Raw genomic sequence first — 19,928 nt, forward strand, 5'->3', positions numbered from 1 at the left:
TACACGTTACTGCTTCACGGAAGAAATAGGCACCGTTGGTACTCATAATCTAGCCGGCGTCCTGTACAAAGGAGTTTTCCACTGGATCCTGTGCAAAGGAGTGATTAATACCTTCTCCAAGGTTCTAATAATTCACAAAGATGTTTTCATAAAAGACAAGCCAAACTTTGACATCAACACGCAACAATGCACGTCACTCGATAATTTACATGTGTTATATATGTACATAGGCACATAAGTAATTTTGCTAGAAACTATAACTATAATGTTAATTCCTGGAACAAGCATAAACTTATTTTATTTTTATTTTATTTTATTTGGAAACCTTACAGTGTTACAATAACTTAATTACTAAATAATAGTGTGAACATTTTACACCATTTAATAGTTTTCGCATATTGTTTCTAATAACACATAGCGTAATATAGGTACATCTTTTTTCTTTTTTTTTTTCATATACAAGTATTATATATAATATGTTAATAATTACATAGGTATTACATTTATTATGTTCAGAGAGAATTTTATAATGCCTACTACTCGGCTAAGTCGAGTTAGAGAGTCTTTTGTGGGGCGATGTATATACTTTTACCAAAACATCCCAGAAAATGTTCATAAAAAATATGATACGAAATTTTAAAGAATTGTTAAAAAACGTTTTTGTGGTAAAGGCTACTATTACATAAATGACTTTCTTAATTATACCACAGATTGGGAATGGAGCTACCGTCCTCAAGCTATAGAATAATAAGTTAAATTGTACGATATTACTTTGTTACATTGATCTTAAATCTTGGTATATCATTTTCAACTCTCAGGTTTTTTGGCTACAAATTTAATTTGTACGGATATAACTTTTAATTATTCAGTAAAAATGCTCTTCAGCTAATAACAGAACTAATTAACAGAAAATTTATCGAGTTTTGTGTAACAGGGTTACACAGTTACAATAAAACCATTTGCTAGAATTGCGAGGCAAACAGAGCAAACTTTTCTGTGCTCCGCTGAAATCTAAAGCAATGTACTGTAATTTATTTAGTTGGCCATAAAGATAAAATAGTTTTATTTGTTCTCGTGTAGAAGGAACGGCCGTTGGCTAATCAAGGAGTTGGCCGGGACTCGCGCCGCTAACGAACAGGTGTATCTATAAATACTTTCCGGGGCGATTGCTGCAGGCTTTAATCAGGAACGCGGCGCCACTTTACCGCTTTTCATTGACTCCCGGCCTGGCAAACCGATTGGAAACCTCATTCGGGAAATACTGATCAAGTGAATTCATCGTATTTTTCTATTCTTTGCGATTTTATAACCCCGAATGAAGTTAAATTTATTAATCTCCAGACATTTGCTGTTGACATCTGATTCGCGAAATTTATATTTTATTCCAAGATTTTATTTTTGTCATGGAAATTCGTTCGGAATTTCTGACGATTAAATTTACCTTTTGACTAATATATATGTATTTCTGTATATTTTCTGAGTGTATTTTTTTTATTCAAATTATGAACGTTTTTTTTATTATTGACTTTCTTGGGATGGGTGTAAAATCTTAAACTCGTGTCGGGATACGCGGCCTGATCGAAAAATCGTAAGATAGTCGTTGAAATTATGGATGAAAGTTGATTTTTCTGAGATTGTAAATGTAAAATACTGGTAATAGTTTTGAAATGTTAAATTTTTTATTTAATATAAATTGTCATTTTTGTGTACGATAGCGTAATAAATGAATATTGTATTTAAGCAGCAAGCATATGGCAGCGGTAGGCAGGCTCCCTTTCTCTCACTCTAACCAATCGTTCCTTTTATACGATTAAATAATAATACAAAATTCTAATCTATATATTCAAGAATAAAATATATTTTATAATCAATAAAAGATTTCATAAAGAACCTTTCATTACATTATCATAGTAATATGCATAAAATTTAAGTAATAACTTAAGCAATGTCAATAATAAATAGTTCAACTTAGATAACTTTAATTGTACCACTTCATCCGGGCGCCCCTAGTCGTATATTTTTTTATAATCAAACAGACTTGAGCCAGAGTTTTTCCTATCAACTCAACACTCTAAAATGTTCATTTCAGTGGCGTAGCGTGCCTTGGCGTGGCCCCGTATAAAAATTTATGAAGGGTAAATATTTCTCACAAAAGAAAAAAATGTTTGCATATAGTAATTAGAAGAAGTGTTTATTCATCATAATTAAGTAGTTAAGTTATTTACATAATAACTATTGAATACTTTTAATAATACATCATTATATTCATTCGGCCGGAACAGGATTAAAAAGCAAACTTTCCACGGAGATGTGCAATAATTTTTTTTTGTGAGTAATTTTAATAAGATTTTCATACCCGTGGTAGTTTCAAAATATTTTTTTTAGAAAATATTTCTCGGCGCTATAACGGTTTGGTTACTGTAATATGTAATTGTATAAAGCCTTAAATCACGGACATTTTCAATCAATATAACTCGTAGATACTTTTTATCTAATATATAAAATTCTCGTGTCATGGTGTTAAACTGAACTCCTCCGAAACAGCTTGACCGATTCTCATAAAATTTTGAGTGCATATTGGGTAGGTCTGAGAATCGGACAACATCTATTTTTCATCCCCCTAAATGTTAAAGGTTTTTTTTTTTTTATTTTTTTGTAATTTTTTTTAAATTTGTTTATTATGAGTCAGCATTAAAAAATACACACAACTTCAAATTTTCACCCATCTACGATCAATAGTTACTTTTATATCGCGATTTTAATATCGGCAATACAAGGTTTGCTGGGTCAGCTAGTAGCTATATAAAGTTGTAAATGAAAATAATTATCAACGAGGAATAAAATCTATAAAAATCTATAAATCACTTTTTCCAAAATTTTTACAAACAATTCAAATTAAATATACACTCTCCTTGCCTTTTTTTCGGCAAACTGATTTACATTTATATCTGATGATGAATTTAGTTTTTCTAAAGCTTCTGCCTCTATGGACAATAGTGAAAGGGCTGACCGAAAGGGTGTTGAAGGCACGCTTTACGAGTTAAAAAAAGAAATTGTTTTTTTTTTACTTTTGTCATTTGTGAAATAAAAAAATAGTTGGGAAGTTTTTATTAATTTTTGCTTACGCACGTCGGGGGTCCCCCACTTCTCAATGACTTTTGTCATTTCTGAAATAAAATATAGTTGGGAAGTTTTAATTAATTTTTTCTTACGCGCGTCGGGGGCCCCACTTCCCAATGACTTATATCATTACTCAAATAAAAAAATTGTTGGGAAGTTTTTATTAATTTTTGCTTACGCACGTCGGGCGTCCCCGACTTCCCTATGACTTTTGTCATTTCTGAAATAAAAAAGTATTTGGAAAAATTTTAATTATTTTTTGCTTACGCACGTCGGGGGCCCGACTTCCCAATGGCTTTTATCATTTCTGAAATAAAAAAATATTTGGGAAGTTTTTATTTATTTTTGCTTACGCACGTCGGGGGACCCGTATAAATGATACGGCAGATACGGTGGTAGCTACGCCCCTAGCTCAATTTCAACTGCCTCTAATATTGTTGAATAGGTAATTAGTACCTTATGTCGACGTGTGATACAAACGTAGTTTATAAGTCTGCTTTTCAAAAACCCCACTCAGATGCTGTTAATTGGGATCGCGACGCTTGTGTTGCTTTGTCCGCAGGTTCCGCCACAAAAATTAACAACCTCGGCGAAACTGCTAACGCTTACGCTAATTAAAGCCATCGATCGCACGTATCACTTCAATAATCTGTAATTCTTTTAGATCGGATAATTTTTTTTTCTATAATGGTGCTATAAAACTGATTAAAATTAACTGTATAGAAATCTTAACCTTAGTTTTGTAAAACAATAGTTACGCCACACTGGTGCTCCAAAAATGATTAAAATTAACTGTATAGAAATTATAACTTTAGTATTATAAAACCATAGATACGCCACACTGGTGCTCCAAAAATGATTTAAATTAACTGTATAGAAATTATAACTTTAGTATTATAAAAGCATAAGTACGCTACGCTGGTGCTACAAAATCATTAATGTTAACTATATAGAAATCTTAACCTTAGTTTTGTAAAACAATAGTTACGCCACGCTGGTGCTACAAAAATGATTAAAATTTACTGTATAGAAATTATATCTTTAGTATTATAAAACCATAGCTAAGCCACGCTGGTGCTACAAAAATCATTAATGTTAACTGTATAGAAATCTTAACTTTAGTTTTGTAAAACAATAGTTACGCCACGCTGGTGCTACAAAAATGATTAAAATTAACTGTATAGAAATTATAACTTTAGTATTATAAAACCATAGATACGCCACACTGGTGCTACAAAAATGATTAAAATTAACTGTATAGAAATTATAACTTTAGTATTATAAAACCAAAGATGGTGCCACACTGGTGCTACAAAAATGATTAAAATTAACTGTATAGAAATTATAACTTTAGTATTATAAAACCATAGATACGCCACGCTGGTGCTACAAAAATCATTAATGTTAACTGTATAGAAATCTTAACCTTAGTTTTGTAAAACAATAGTTACGCCACGCTGGTGCTACAAAAATCATTAATGTTAACTGTATAGAAATCTTAACCTTAGTTTTGTAAAACAATAGTTACGCCACGCTGGTGCTACAAAAATTAACTGTATAGAAATTATAACTTTAGTATTATAAAACCATAGATACGCCACACTGGTGCTAAAAAATGATTAAAATTAACAGTATAGAAATTATAACTTTAGTATTATAAAACCAAAGATGGTGCCACACTGGTGCTACAAAAATGATTAAAATTAACTGTATAGAAATTATAACTTTAGTATTATAAAACCATAAGTACGCTAATCTGGTGCTACAAAAATGATTAATATTAACTGTATAGAAATTATAACTTTAGTATTATAAAACCATAGATACGCCACACTGGTGCTACAAAAATGATTAAAATTAACTGTATAGAAATTATAACTTTAGTATTATAAAACCATAGATACGGGCCACTGGTGCTACATAAATGATTAAAATTAACTGTATAGAAATTATAACTTTAGTATTATAAAACCATAGTTAAGCCACGCTGGTGCTACAAAAATCATTAATGTTAACTGTATAGAAATCTTAACCTTAGTTTTGTAAAACAATAGTTACGCCACGCTGGTGCTACAAAAATCATTAATGTTAACTGTATAGAAATCTTAACCTTAGTTTTGTAAAACAATAGTTACGCCACGCTGGTGCTACAAAAATGATTAATATTAACTGTATAGAAATTATAACTTTAGTATTATAAAACCATAAGTATGCTACGCTGGTGCTACAAAAATGATTAATATTAACTGTATAGAAATTATAACTTTAGTATTATAAAACCATAAGTATGCTACGCTGGTGCTACAAAAATGATTAATATTAACTGTATAGAAATTATAACTTTAGTATTATAAAACCATAACACCACGCTGGTGCCATACAAGTGTATATGTTAACTGTATAGAAATTTTTACCTTAGTATTACTATGATGCCGCAATCGCTCGTCGTACCGCTTCGCTGCAGCGTATATTTGAGCGAAGCGAAGTAAACTAGGGGTAGTCTTTAATGCAATAAACTGTTTTTACAAAAAGTTTTATATTCTTTTACGAATTAACTGTTTTCTTCAACGAAAAAGACTGTTGAAAATAATAAGCTATATATAACAACCTCTTTCCTCTTCCGCCACAACAACGCTAGTAAATTGATGATTAACCTTAACATTAATCTGCTGTCATAAACTTACAATATTTTTATTGTATTTAAAAACAGCGTTGACTTGATATTAATATTGGAGAAATAGCTACTTGGTATAAATTAAAACTAGCAATGGTAATAATATAATATGAACTTGTGAAATCATTAATTAATGCATTTAACGATTATTGAAAACCCGTTGACGATTTAACAGTTTTCTCAACCTGTTGACGGTTGACCATTGACAAAGAACAGTTAAATTAAATTAATTTATAAACCTTCTATGACAATACCTTTAAGGTAAACTAAGTCTGTGTACAAAAACATAACAAAATTAATTCAAACAAAAACAATTAAAAGAATCTCTTGAAATTTAGAATAATTTGTAAATCATATTTGTATTTAATAATCGAATTTCAAAATTCTGTCTCGACAATAACCTAGAAAATTTCGAAAGCTTTTTATGAGCTAAATTTTTTTTAAATTGGTCCATAAATGGCCGAGACACAATTTAACACAGAAATCAATTGGAATCACCCGGTGGGAGCTCCGCTCAGCTTCGCTCAATAAAACCATAGTTAGGCCACACTGGTGCTACAAAAATGAGTAATATTAACTGTATATAAATTTTTACCTTAGTATTGTAAAAATGTAATAAGACCACTCTAGTTTTTATGATCTCAGTTTCACTAAAACGTTAGTAATATAAGTTGTCGCATCCATTTCTCACTTATTACTGAGTATGTTATTGAGCAGAATACTTGATTATGCCTTTATATCATTTTCAACTCATATCGCCAGCACCTGTAGTGAATATCAATAAATCAGGAACACTCGCAAACTCAAAGTAAATTAATAAAGTTGTGCAATACTACGTGCATTGGTATTAAAAGACTATATTCGCACAACGAGAAAATGAAAGACTTAAGTGGAAGTTTGCTGTTGTAAGATCCATTAAGAGATCGGTTGATTTATCAAATTATTACCTTTACATTTTTATATTAAATTTTAAAATAACTATATAATCTAATCTAATATAATCGAAATAGATCTAAAAGTAATAATTCTTGTTTATTTATTATGATTAAACCGGTTACAAGATCAATTACATATTAAGTTGTAAACACTCACAAAGTTGGAGCAGAAACTGCACCAACACCTCAAGTCTGTTAGTAAATACATAGATCACAATTAGGGCGGGCTACTACGAGGCGATTAAGCTTATCTTGATAAAGCTACTTAAAGTATTGACGTCTAAAAAAATGTATCGAAAGTAGCACATAAAAAACTGCAATTGTTATTACCATGGATTTAACATGGACATTAAGATGGAAAGAACTATAAAGGAATTAAAAGAAATGAATACATAATACTTAAAGAAAAAGAAATTTCTCATATATAAATAGTAGTTATAAAAAACTAAAACACGCTTTTTATAAAACGAACTAAGAAATCGAAAATAAATTTAAAATTAATATCAATTCCTGCCTTATAGACGATAGATGAAGATTATATAAATTAACAAAAATCTTATTTTTCAAATTGAAAAATGGAATATATTTTTCAAAATAATGTATTGTCGTCGGTCCTCGATAAATCTACGAAGTCAGAAAGAAATCTGGCCGTTTAAAGTGGGTCAATGTCACACCCAAATGAGTCGGTTACAAACAAACATACATACAGGTTTAGCTAATAAAAAGCACCGACCACCGGCTTATTGACTAGCCTAAAACAGTTACTACTATAGACGATATTATACTTTTGTAATAAATTTAACTTGCGTTAAGTTGATGCGTAGATAATATAACATTTAAAAAATATGCAACAAATTGAAAATCTCCAGTAGCATGTTTAATAATAAAAGGTTTTATTTACAATTCTTACCTTACTAATCTTATCTTTATTTAAATCCTACTTATTTACTTTTATTTTCTTTCGCAGTTTTATGATGTAGGTGATTACTATTTACACCGGTAATTGTTGGAACTTGCCTTTCTGCATAGGCCACTCTCAAACTTTTCCATAGTGAGCGGTCTCACTATTCTCGACCAGGTCATCTTCCCATCTAAGAAGTGGTCTGCCTTTTTCCTTTTACGTTCTCTAGGATACCATTCTGTAATATTTTTTCGACCATTGTCTTTTTTGTTTCTTAACACATTCAAATTTTTCAAATTCAAATATTTTTATTCAAAATAGGATATGACATCACTTATTGAAAGTAAAAAACTACAACATATTCCAAAATGAATGCCTCAGACCTGAGAAGAACGGGCGCACCAAACTCAGTGGGCTTTTTTTTATCGAAAAAATATGTTTACAAAGTAATATTGTACAATTAAACTTATTATTTAATAGCCTGAGGGCGGTCACTCCATTCCCAATCTGTGGTATCATTAAGAAAGTCATTTATGTTATAGTAACCTTTACCACACAAATGTGATTTGAACATTTTCTGGGATCTTGTTGTAAAAGCATATACATCGCCCCATAAAAGACTTACTACCTCGACTTAGCCGAGTAGTAGGCATTATAAGTTTTTGTCTGTTCCTGATGTTAAAATTATGGTTATGATTATCATGTGACCTGTCCATTTCCATTTGAGGTTTTTAATATAATATTTCCAATCAGTTATTTTTGTTTGGTTACTTATGGATTGAAGTCATATGCTGTCCTGTATTTTTATATAAGGCATACTTCTCTCCATGCTATGCTGACAATTTTCTATTGCCTTAATGTTTCTAGTTAGGCTGCATGTCTAACAACCGTAGGCCAAGCTATGTAAAATGCATGTGTGTAAACTTTTCTTTTTGCATTAATTGGTAATTTAATTTAATTGGCATGAATACAATCATATGAACCTAATGGAAATACGCACTTTCTGTTAAACAAGAATTGGCTACTACTCACCTTCAATAGTACTTTCTTTCACTACTACTATCACCAGTGGTAGGCTCGTTTGCACAGGATGCCGGCTATATTATAAGTACCACAACGGCGCCTATTTCTGCCGTGAAGCAGTAATGTGTAAGCATTACTGTGTTTCGGTCTGAAGGGCGCCGTAGCTAGTGAAATTACTGGGCAAATGAGACTTAACATCTTATGTCTCAAAGTGACGAGCGCAGTTGTAGTGCCGTTCAGAATTTTTGAGGTTTTTCAAGAATCCTGAGCGGCACTGCATTGTAATTACCATCAGCTAAACGTCCTGCTCGTCTTGTCCCTTATTTTTATAAAAAAATATTTTATTGGAATGTTATAGAGTTATCAAACTGTCATGGCTTATTCAATTTCAAACATTTTTATTTAAAATAGAATATAATATCACTAATTATTGAAAGTCAAAAACTACCACCCATTCCGAAAGGTATGCCTCAGACTTGAGAAGAACGGGCGCAACAAACTCAACAGGCTTTTTTTATAAAAATACGGTTATAAAGTAAAATCGTACAATAAAATTTATTATTTAATAGCCTGAGGGCGGTCGCTCCATTCGCATTCTGTGGTATAGTGGATAGTCATTTATGTGATAGTACCTTTACCACACAAACGTTTTTCAACAATTCTTTTGAATTTCGTAATACATATTTTGCTTTAAACATTTTCTGGGATCTTGTTGTAAAAGCATATAGAACGCCTCACTAACGACTTACTAACTCGACTCAGCCGATGCCTACCATTATAAAGCATGTCCTCTATATGAGGCACGGTGCTGTCTTGCCAAAAGGAACATTTTTAGTACCTGGTGTACTGAAGAATCTTTTCTTGATATAACTGACTCAAACGTAACATTTATAACACCTTTAAATAAAATTGTTGTTGTAAAAGTTATATTCTATAGGCTCATGTGATGGAAATTTGTGAGGCCAGGGGTCCAGAGATGCGTTGCAGACCTCTCGAAGCCACAAGCTGAGAGTTGAGCAAAGCATACAAGGTTTTATAAACGATACGTCACTCGAACGTTTGGCTCAGTTAGAAAGAGCACTCGCACGGAACGCGAGAGGTAGTAGGTAGGTATTTAGGAGTGGTAGTGCCATGTTGGGTCCTCACGGACACAACGGAATTGGGCCGGCACGCCCAGAGAAATACCACTCCCCCACTCGAAACCGGCGTGAAATAGCGGCTTTGCCGCTGTGTTTCGTCCGGCGAGTGGGATATCCGGAGGCCCCCCTCCCAAATACAAATGGCAGCACAGACTAAAAAGAGACTTCTCCAGGACGGTACCAGGCTATGCAGCCCTGGAGAATCCGTCCCTAGGCGTCCACGATTAGGGCTTGTACCTAACATTGGTTGCCCAGGCTGCCCGGCGTATTCTGGAGGGGGCAAATCTACGCTGACTCGGGGCAAACTCAGCAGGAGGCTCAAATGAATCCTCCTCCACAGTCACTGTGGACTTTTGCAACATCAAGGGGCTTCGATCAAATTTAAATGCCGTCCACTTTCACCTGGAGACGGCGAAGCCGGCCCTGCTCTTTTTAACCGAGACACAGATATCCTCCCTGGCTGATTCATCTTACCTTTTCCTATCCGGGGTATAATTTGGAACACTCCTTTATACCACGGGCTGGCGTGTGCATTTACGTCAGGGAGGATGTCTGTTCTCGTCGCCTGAGTTTTCTTGAAGGACAGGACCTATCCATCATCTGACTGCGTGTAGACTGCGATGACCATCCACGAATCTACGCATGCCTGTATAGGTCCCATAGCGGTAACGCAGAGACTGACCGGCTCCTCGAACACATCCAAATGACTACAGATTCCCTGTTGGAGCAGATCTCCACTGCAGAGATCGTGTTTCTTGGGGATTTTAACGCCCACCACGCCGAATGGCTAGGCTCACGTACCACCGATCATGCAGGGAGATCTGTTCACGGCTTCGCCTTAGCATATGGTCTGACGCAACTGGTTATTGCGCCAACGCGAATCCCAGATGTGCAAGATCATACACCTTCACTGTTGGACCTTCTGTTGACCTCACATCTGGACGGCTATCTAGTTTCCATTGACCCTCCTCTGGGGTCGTCGGACCACTGCCTGATCCGGAGCACCGTGGCGATCACGCGCCTAACACGGCCCCGCTTCTTAGGCTGTCGCCGCGTGTGGCACTATAGGTCAGCAGGGTGGGACGCGATGCGGTGCTTTTTTGCATCCTACCCGTGGAGGCAGATATGTTTTTCGCTGGGAGATCCAGATGCCGCTGCTGACGCTGTAGCTGATGTGGTACTGCAAGGTATGGAACTCTTCATTCCATCCTCCTCTGTGCCTATCAGAGGTCCCAACCATGGTTTGACCGCTCCTGCAAAATGGCCTCTCGCCGAAAGCAGGAGTGCTATCAGGCTTGGGTCAATGTGGTGGTATCTAAGGATGTGAATTCCAGCGAACTTAAAAAACACTTCAATCATGCCTCCAGGTCCTTCAAAAGAGTTATTGCTGACGCGAAGTCGTAGCACATTGGCAGAATTGGCGAGAGACTTGCACGCCTTCCCTTGGGAACTCGTGTGTTCTGGTCGCTCGCCAAGGCTGTCCAAGGAAACTTCTGCCAGCCAGCCATTCCGTCACTGCACAGGGATGATGACTCGCTGGCCCATGACGCGAAAGAGAAAGCTGATCTCCTGGGCTCCCTCTTCGCGTCCAACTCGACTCTGGATGACCAAGGTGCACCACCATCGCATATTCCGCGGTGCGATTCATATATGCCGGAGGTAAAAATCCGGCATAGTGTCGTGCTTAAGGCGCTTCTCACCTTGGACATTCACAAATCGAGCGGGCCCGATGGCATTCCCCCGATAGTGCTGCGGACATGTGCTCCGGAACTGGCGCCGGTCCTTACCCGTCTTTTCCGGCTCTCCTACTCATCAGGCGTAGTCCCGAAATTATGGAAGGTGGCTTTAGTGCACCCGATCCCTAAGAAAGGTGTACGCTCAGATCCGTCCAACTACCGCCCCATTGCCATTACCTCCATTTTCTCCAGAGTAATGGAGTCGATCATCAACCGCCAGCTCTTGGGATACCTAGAGGGGCACCAGCTGATCAGCGACTGCCAGTACGGTTTCCGTCAGGGTCACTCAGCTGGTGATCTTCTTGCGTACCTCACCCATAAATGGGCGCAAGCGGTTGAGTCGAAGGGAGAAGCGTTAGCGGTGAGTTTGGACATAGCGAAGGCCTTTGATCGGGTGTGGCACAAAGCGCTTATAGCGAAACTGCCATCCTATGGGCTTCCCGAGAAGTTGTGCAAATGGGTCACTAGCTTTTTGGCTGATCGGAGCATCAAGGTTGTAATCAACGGTGCATGCATGCTACTTACAACCCATAAACGCTGGTGTCCCGCAAGGCTGCGTGCTATCCCCTACGCTGTTTCTTCTGCATATCAATGATATGCTGCAAATCAGCAATAGCACAGGGTATGCTTCCTACACGATACGACTTAGGGACCTTCAAGAAAAAAGCATACTGCCACCTTAAAGGTTTTCAGTTTAATTTGTGTAATTAATCCCATGAGTGAGGGTTATCACTTTAAAAACGTAACAAATTGTTTAGATTTGCAAGAGCGACATCTCAAGTCAATTTACTAATATGCAAATATTTCGGTTGAGCAGGTTACCTATCAACTGTAAAGTAGATCCTGAGATGTGAACAAGACATACAAGATTTATCAACGATAAGTCACCCGAACGTTTGGCTCAGTTGGAAGAGCGTTCGCACTTTAACTTGATGATACCTGTGGATACCCGCATCGTTAATAAAATTTAGTTTTACTAGTGTGATCTTTGCTTGAAAGTTGATTTATTATTGTGTGTATATATATGTATGGATTTATACACATTTATTTATTTATAATCGCTTATAAAATGCTCACAGAATACCTTTATTTATTTATGGTGTATGTGGATGATGCAGCTACTGTACTCAATAACTTTTGTATTAATTTACATTTACTTTTTTGACTTACTCGTATAAGACTATTTGACGTTTGAGTGTGTCTGTTGCATCATTTTACATTTTACATATTATATTGTAATTTGAAATGATCTGTACTTAAATGTAAATCTTGATATAAAAGATTGGCAATGAGTTTCTTGCTACTTCTTCTCATGAGCTCAACACCTTACGAAGTAGCGGTAAATTCAATAAGAAACAATATTTTTATATTTTTTTTTCGACATTCATAGGTGTCATTTCTGTGACCTACATGAATAAAGTGTTTTTGAATTTGAATTTGATTTGATTTAATTAAGGTAATTCAATAAAGTGATGTTTATATAATACATTTCAAATGTTAGAGTGAACAAAATCCTAAACTTAGCTTAACTTATAAACATTTATCAAAATAATATTAAAATATATTTAATTTGAAGTTTATATTCGCAAATATTTTATTTTAATGAAAATAAGGGTCGAGACGAGCAGGACGTTCAGCTGATTGTAATTAATATGCCCTCAGAATTCTTAAAAAACCTTAAAATTCTGAACGGCACTACAATTGCACTCGTCACCTTGAGACATAAGATGTTAAGTCTCATTTGACCAGTTATTTCACTAGCCACAGCGCCCTTCAGACCGAAACACAGTAATGTTTACACATAACTGCTTCACGGCAGAAATAGGCGCCGTTATGGTACCCATAATTTAGCCGGCTTCCTGTGCAAAGGAGCCACTGGTAAAGATAGTATTGTGCAACAAATTATCTACATAATATTTACTATGTCTATATATTCTCACAGTATATTTGTTGCAGCCAACTAACTAGCTTAACCAGGTTCTAAACGGCACTACAAATGCCGCAGCTATTTGTTTAATTAATCAGCTAGTCAATTGATGTATATAAATGCCTTCATTTTATTTATGTTCAATGTTCTTTATTGTCTATTCTATTTCTATTGTCTATCTAGTAAAGTAAAGTAAATTAAAGTAAAGTAAAGTAAAGTAAATTAAAGTAAAGTAAAGTAAAGTAAAGTAAAGTAAAGTAAAGTAAAGTAAAGTAAAGTAAAGTAAAGTAAAGTAAAGTAAAGTAAAGTAAAGTAAAGTAAAGTAAAGTAAAGTAAAGTAAAGTAAAGTAAAGTAAAGTAAAGTAAAGTAAAGTAAAGTAAAGTAAAGTAAAGTAAAGTAAAGTAAAGTAAAGTAAAGTAAAGTAAAGTAAAGTAAAGTAAAGTAAAGTAAAGTAAAGTAAAGTAAAGTAAAGTAAAGTAAAGTAAAGTAAAGTAAAGTAAAGTAAAGTAAAGTAAAGTAAAGTAAAGTTTAAAGCTGTTTATTTTTATATATTTTTGTTTCTCTAAAAGAAAAGATTTAAGTTTTATCTATTCTATTATCGTATAGTATTTTTCTGTATTGACCGTACTTACATAAATAAAACGAACTCCACCAATTATTACAAATATACTCAATAATCACATTAACGAAAAAGCTAAACGGTCTTCAACCATGCAGTTAAAGGTTGCGTGAAACGGCTCGATAAATATTTTTTTAGCCATTTCATTAAATGCCAGCATTGAACTTACGGGTTAACCAGTTGACTAGCTAATTATACATAACTGTTATATATTTACCATAAGATACAAATATCTCCTAAAATATGCTTGCAATATACGAAGCGATAAATCATACATCACGTTGACATTAATGTCAGTTAGACAAACGCTCTAAATGGTGATTTTCATGTTTATAACACTAGAAATAAGGGATTGCTTGTAACTAATTCTAGTGGGCTTCTGATACATAATAGCTTTAAGGGTAAATGTATACACTTCTACAATAAAGTCCCAGCCACTGTTCAGGCATTATCTATAAATAAATTTAAATGTTTTATTAAAAAATGTCTCTGTCCCAAATCCTACTACTCCACAGCTGAATATCTAAGTGATCGGACAGCATGGGACTAGATTATGGTTTTTTATAGCAATAACAGTGACAGTACAATATTGTATATTTTATTAAAAAGAACACAAAAAAAGAATGCTGGGAGAGTTCTTCCTCTCTCTTAGAGCGCCAATTGTTTCCGAAGCGGTGCTAGTGTTATAAATGACATCAAAAAAATCTAAAGGAATCAATTTTGAGAAAATAAATGCCTTTTAACTCTATTTAAATCATTTATATGATAATATCATTGTCCCTAAAGTACATTCGTTAAGTTAAGTATTCAATGGGAACATAAAACAATTATAATATAGTTGTATTGTTTATTACAACAATGATTGCGGAAGAGTCTGCATATAAATCATTATTATTGTTCGCTAATTGTAACATTCAATTCATTCAATTAAGAGTTATTCAGTCAATATCATTGTTTGATAGTCGGTTTTCGCGTTATTATTTAAGCTGCATCAATTTTTACAGAATTGAATGTGTGAATTTAAAACCGGGAGTCATCAAAAGAAGAAAATTCGGCGGCGTCGTGTGCCGGGTCGACTCTTTTCCTTAAATATGTGCGACGGGAACGATGGCAGGTCCATGCGTCAACTGATGAACGGGATCTGTGGGGCCAGGTTGACTTGTTATATTTAATAAATGACTGAATTTTTTGATGTATTTTGTATGACTTGTCTTTATTTCTATGCTGTAATTGCGTATAAATCTATACTAATATTATAAAGCTGCAGTGTTTGTTTGTTTGTTTGTTTGAACGCGCTAATCTCTGGTACTACTGGTCCGATTTGAATGATTCTTTCAGTGTTGACCTACTTGTGTTTTATGTTAATGTATTACTATCACCAGTGGGCTCTTTTGCACAGAGTTACTAGACTAGACTAGATTATGAATACCATGGTATGGGTATTATGTTTCGGTCTGAAGGGCGCCGTAGCTAGTGAAATTACTGTGGAATTGAGACTTAACATCTCATGTCTCAAGGTGACCAGCGCAATTGTAGTGCTGCTCAGAATTTTTGGATTTTTTTAAATCCTGAGCGGCACTGCATTGTAATGGGCATGGAGTATCAATAATCATTAGCTGAACGTCCTCCTCGTCTCATCCCTTATTTTTATGAAATAGGAGGACAAACGAGCCTACGAGTCACCTGGTGTTAAGTGATCACCGCCGCCCACATTCACTTGCAACACCAGAGGAATCACAAGAGCGTTGCCGGCCTTTAAGGAAGGTGTACGCGCTTTTTTGAAGGTACCCATGTCGTATCGTCCCGGAAACACCGCACAAGGAGGCTCATTCCACAGCGTTGTAGTACGTGGAAGAAAGCTCCTTGAAAACCGCACTGTGGAGGACTATCCAGATGGTGGGGATGATATCCTAACTTGTGGCGTGTCGTGCGAAGGTGGAATTCGGCGGCAGGAATCAGGCTAAACAGCTCTTCGGAACACTCCCCGTGATAAAAGCGGTAGAAGACACACAATGAAGCGACGTCTCTACGCAACGCCAAGTGATCCAGCCATTCCCTTATTTTCAAATTAAAATTGTTTGTGTATGTAAAATACAAGATAGTTTTTTGACAATGTCAGTGGTAGCCCAGTGGGAAACTACGAGACTTAGAGAAAATTCGTGAAAGGAGTCATGCCCTCCATTTATAAGAAACCAATAACTGCATATTTAGTTTTTTTAAACTTTCTTGAACTATTGACGGATATCGAGCCGAATGATTTAAAAAAAATTACATTCCGTATTATTGAACTAAGTATTGTTGCAAATTTCTTTTCATTTCTCATACTCGGAAAGTATTGTTGTTTTGATCTGATTATTGGGTAGAAAATGTTGCTTCCCTCCACAGAGAGGAAAAAACTCATACAAATTTCTTCCCACCCAAGGGCCGGAATGAACTTTAAAAATAGAACTGAATAAAAGAAAAAGTAATAAAAAAAATGCTGCGGCCATGTGACTTTCTAAACAGCCAGTGTGAACTTAGCACAAACTTCATAGAGCGGAATAAGCCGCAACAATTACGCGGTGAGTTCCTTATTTAAAATTCAAAAAGTCGACATAAATTGTCCTAATTTGACAATTAATTTTAAATAGGTACTACTAATATTGTTACATATTATATATGAATAGTTTAGATAAACAAATAGTTTTATTTTCCTCATATTCGAAATGAAAAGTAGAGTGTTTAATACGGGTAAAAAAATCAATTCCTACTCGGACTATAGTCTAAATACCTCGGGAATTGATTCTTTCGACCCTCGGTTAACAATCTACTATTTCATATCTCACTTTTACCAACTAATAAGTTGCTCAAAATGGTCTCTCTAAAGGTCTTTCTGCGTTTGATACCATTACTGGATTTAGCCTCGATAGAATATCAAGCTTTGTAAGCTCTCAAGTCACTTATTTTCATTAAAAAAAAGTCTGTTGAATGAATAAAATATAATCGCCTTTTAACATAATACAACTTGGAATAATTTTCTAAATTTTTAATTGTTTGTCCGTCTCTCAGGTAAGTGGTGCCTAATATAAAGCCTTTAAAGAAATCTAAAGATGCGAAAGTCAAATATTTTAACGCAGGTATATTAAAAGTTAACCACTTTCCGTTGGCGAAAATCATGAAGATCATGAAATTTGACCAGTAACAATATTAAAAAAAAATTTTTTTCGCTATGATTGCAGTTTGAAACTTAAAACCTTAGCAAACAATATTTATGTTAAGAGGAATCTATTTTATTATATAACTAGCTGGTAAAAACCCGCGACTTCGTGCACATGCAATAGTTCCTTTGGGCAGCATTTTTTATTTTTTAACATACTCACTTTGCAAATAATACACAAACTGCTGTGGTTAATACTATAGAAATTTCTTCCCCCTTTTTCATCCCACACTTGCCTTAATTTTAAAAACCCTTGTACAAATAGTTTTTGTGTTCATAATTTGTTGCATAACTTCCATTGTTAGACCTTAAAATATGTTGATGTTTGTTATTTGACATTTTACATTGCACAACTGGGAAGAGACTAATCCCCATGTCACGGGCTGTCCTAGTTTGGGGGTCGAGGGAAATTTTAAGCATAATTGTATTTTTTTTTGCAACAAATAAAGATTTATTATTATTATTATTAAATATTTACTTATTCTTATCAAGTGTCTAAATATAAATTTTCATGGTGTTACCTTATGACGAACTTTCATACAAATTTCCACCCTCTAATTTAACCCCGCCAAGCTTTTTATTCGCGATTAAAGCTATGTCTTCATTTCATCTTTCCTAAACTCTTGTCTATCTCTGTAATAAATTTCATCAAAATCAGTTCAGTGGTTTAGGCTTGAAAGCGTAACAAACAAACTCACATTTATAATATTAGATGAGATGTTAGGAGGTTTTGTTATGTTACATTAAAATTATTCTATTATCAATGAAAATTGTCATATTTTTAAAACGACAAACAAAAATTTTTTTCTGTGAAATATCATTCATTAGTACTGAACCTTCAGTGCTCCATCGAGACATGGACTTGTCTGCTTACAATTTGTTGCAGCAGGTGTTACTTTGCGGAAATCCATAATTGGACTTAGTTAAGCAGAAAGGACTCAAACCCCACTTTGGTAAAAACAGAGTTAAGTAAGCATAATCCTGAAGGTCGAATCTGTCATGTAGTGAAAACCCTATTATCAAGATATACATGGAAACTGTGCTTATGGATATTTATATGCAAGATTATTTAGAGCTGAAACTTCAAAAGTGCCTTTGTGTGGTTTGAGTCCTTCCTACTTAACTATGTCTAATTATCCAAATGTTTTGAGTTTTCCTTAGTGTTAATACCGTCAATATTTCTCTTAAGACAGACTGTCTCGTGCCAGAGTTTGGCGAGTCAACGTGTCCTGAGGATGCCTCGTATAGAAGTGAAACACGTGTCGAATTGTCTTAAGACAAATATTGGCGGAATTAGCACTAAGGAAAACTGTAAACAATTGGATGCTTCCAATTTGTACAATTTTATTTCTTTGTTTCTAAAACGCAACCAATGTTTTTAATTAATTATTTATAACGCTGAAATTTGTCCTCATTACTATTCATTACCGACTCCCGGCGATACGTTACTCTACACGTGATACTCATTTAGTCCAATTATATTTACTTGGGATAATCCTCAAATATTATATTAAACAATGGCGCTCTCATTTTTGATACATTGTCGTGACGAGAAAATCTTACCTTGCTAATAATATTTTTGATGATGCTTACATTTTTAAAATGAAAACCTTCTTCGGCTGTTCAACACTAATGGGAAACTACTAGTCGAAGGCTCCTTTGCACAGGATGCCGGCTAGAATATGGGTACCACAACGGCGCCTATTTCTGCCGTGAAGCAGTACTGTGCAAGCACTATTGTGTTTCGGTCTGAAGGGCGCCGTAGTTAGCTAAATTACTGGGCAAATGAGACTTAACATCTTATGTTATGACGAGCGCAATTATAGTCCGCTCAGAGTTTTTGGGTTTTTCACGAATCCCGAGTGGCACTGCATTGTAATGAACAAGGCGTATCAATAACCATCGGCTGAACATCCTGCTCGTCTCATCCCTTACTGTAGGTAATAAAAAAATATTCAAAATTCGCTTCGCGGAATCAACACTGACATTAACATGATGACTCATAATATTTTTTATAATTAAGGATTTGCGCAAAATAGCTTCTGAAAAACAAAATTTTATGTACGATGTGGGACTCGAACCCACGACCTCCGGCGTTCCGTGCCGGTGCTTTAACCAACTGAGCTTACCGTTCGAGTACCGCCCCGTTATAAAATCTTGTATGCTTTGTTCAACTCTCAGGTTGTGTCTTCATCTACAGGATCTACTTTACAGTTGATAACCTGCTCAACCCCAATATTTGCATATTAGGAAATTGACTTAAAATGTCACTATTGTAAATCTAAACCATTTGTTATGTTTTTAAAGTGATAACCCACACTTCTACGATTAATACTCAAATAAAATTTGAAATACAAAATTTTATGAACGATCTGGGACTCGAACCCACGACCTCCGGCGTTACAAGCCGGTGGTCTGACCAACTAAGCTAACCGTTCGAGTGACTTATCGAAATTTTGTTTTTCAAATTTTATTTTTGTATTAATCCTAGAAGTGAACCCATCACTTTAAAAACGTAACGAATTGTTAAAATAACGTCTAATTCAATAAATTTACTAATAGGAGTGGTAAAATATTCAAGGTCGCGTTACCGACATGATAATCTTATTGTACATTAATTGTACTTTAGTCGCCTTGGACTTTAGCTATATTAAATC

The 19,928-nt window shown here is 34.9% G+C and overlaps 1 non-coding gene across 1 annotated transcript; it reads right to left on the reverse strand.

Moving 5' to 3' along the window:
- Window positions 1-19,635: 19,635 nt before the first annotated feature.
- Trnay-gua (transfer RNA tyrosine (anticodon GUA)) lies at window positions 19,636-19,709 on the reverse strand. Its single transcript has one exon. It is a non-coding gene; the product is annotated as a tRNA-Tyr (tRNA).
- Window positions 19,710-19,928: the final 219 nt, after the last annotated feature.

This window comes from Leptidea sinapis, chromosome 10 (genome assembly GCF_905404315.1).
Source record: "Leptidea sinapis chromosome 10, ilLepSina1.1, whole genome shotgun sequence".
Classification (NCBI taxonomy): domain Eukaryota; kingdom Metazoa; phylum Arthropoda; class Insecta; order Lepidoptera; family Pieridae; genus Leptidea; species Leptidea sinapis.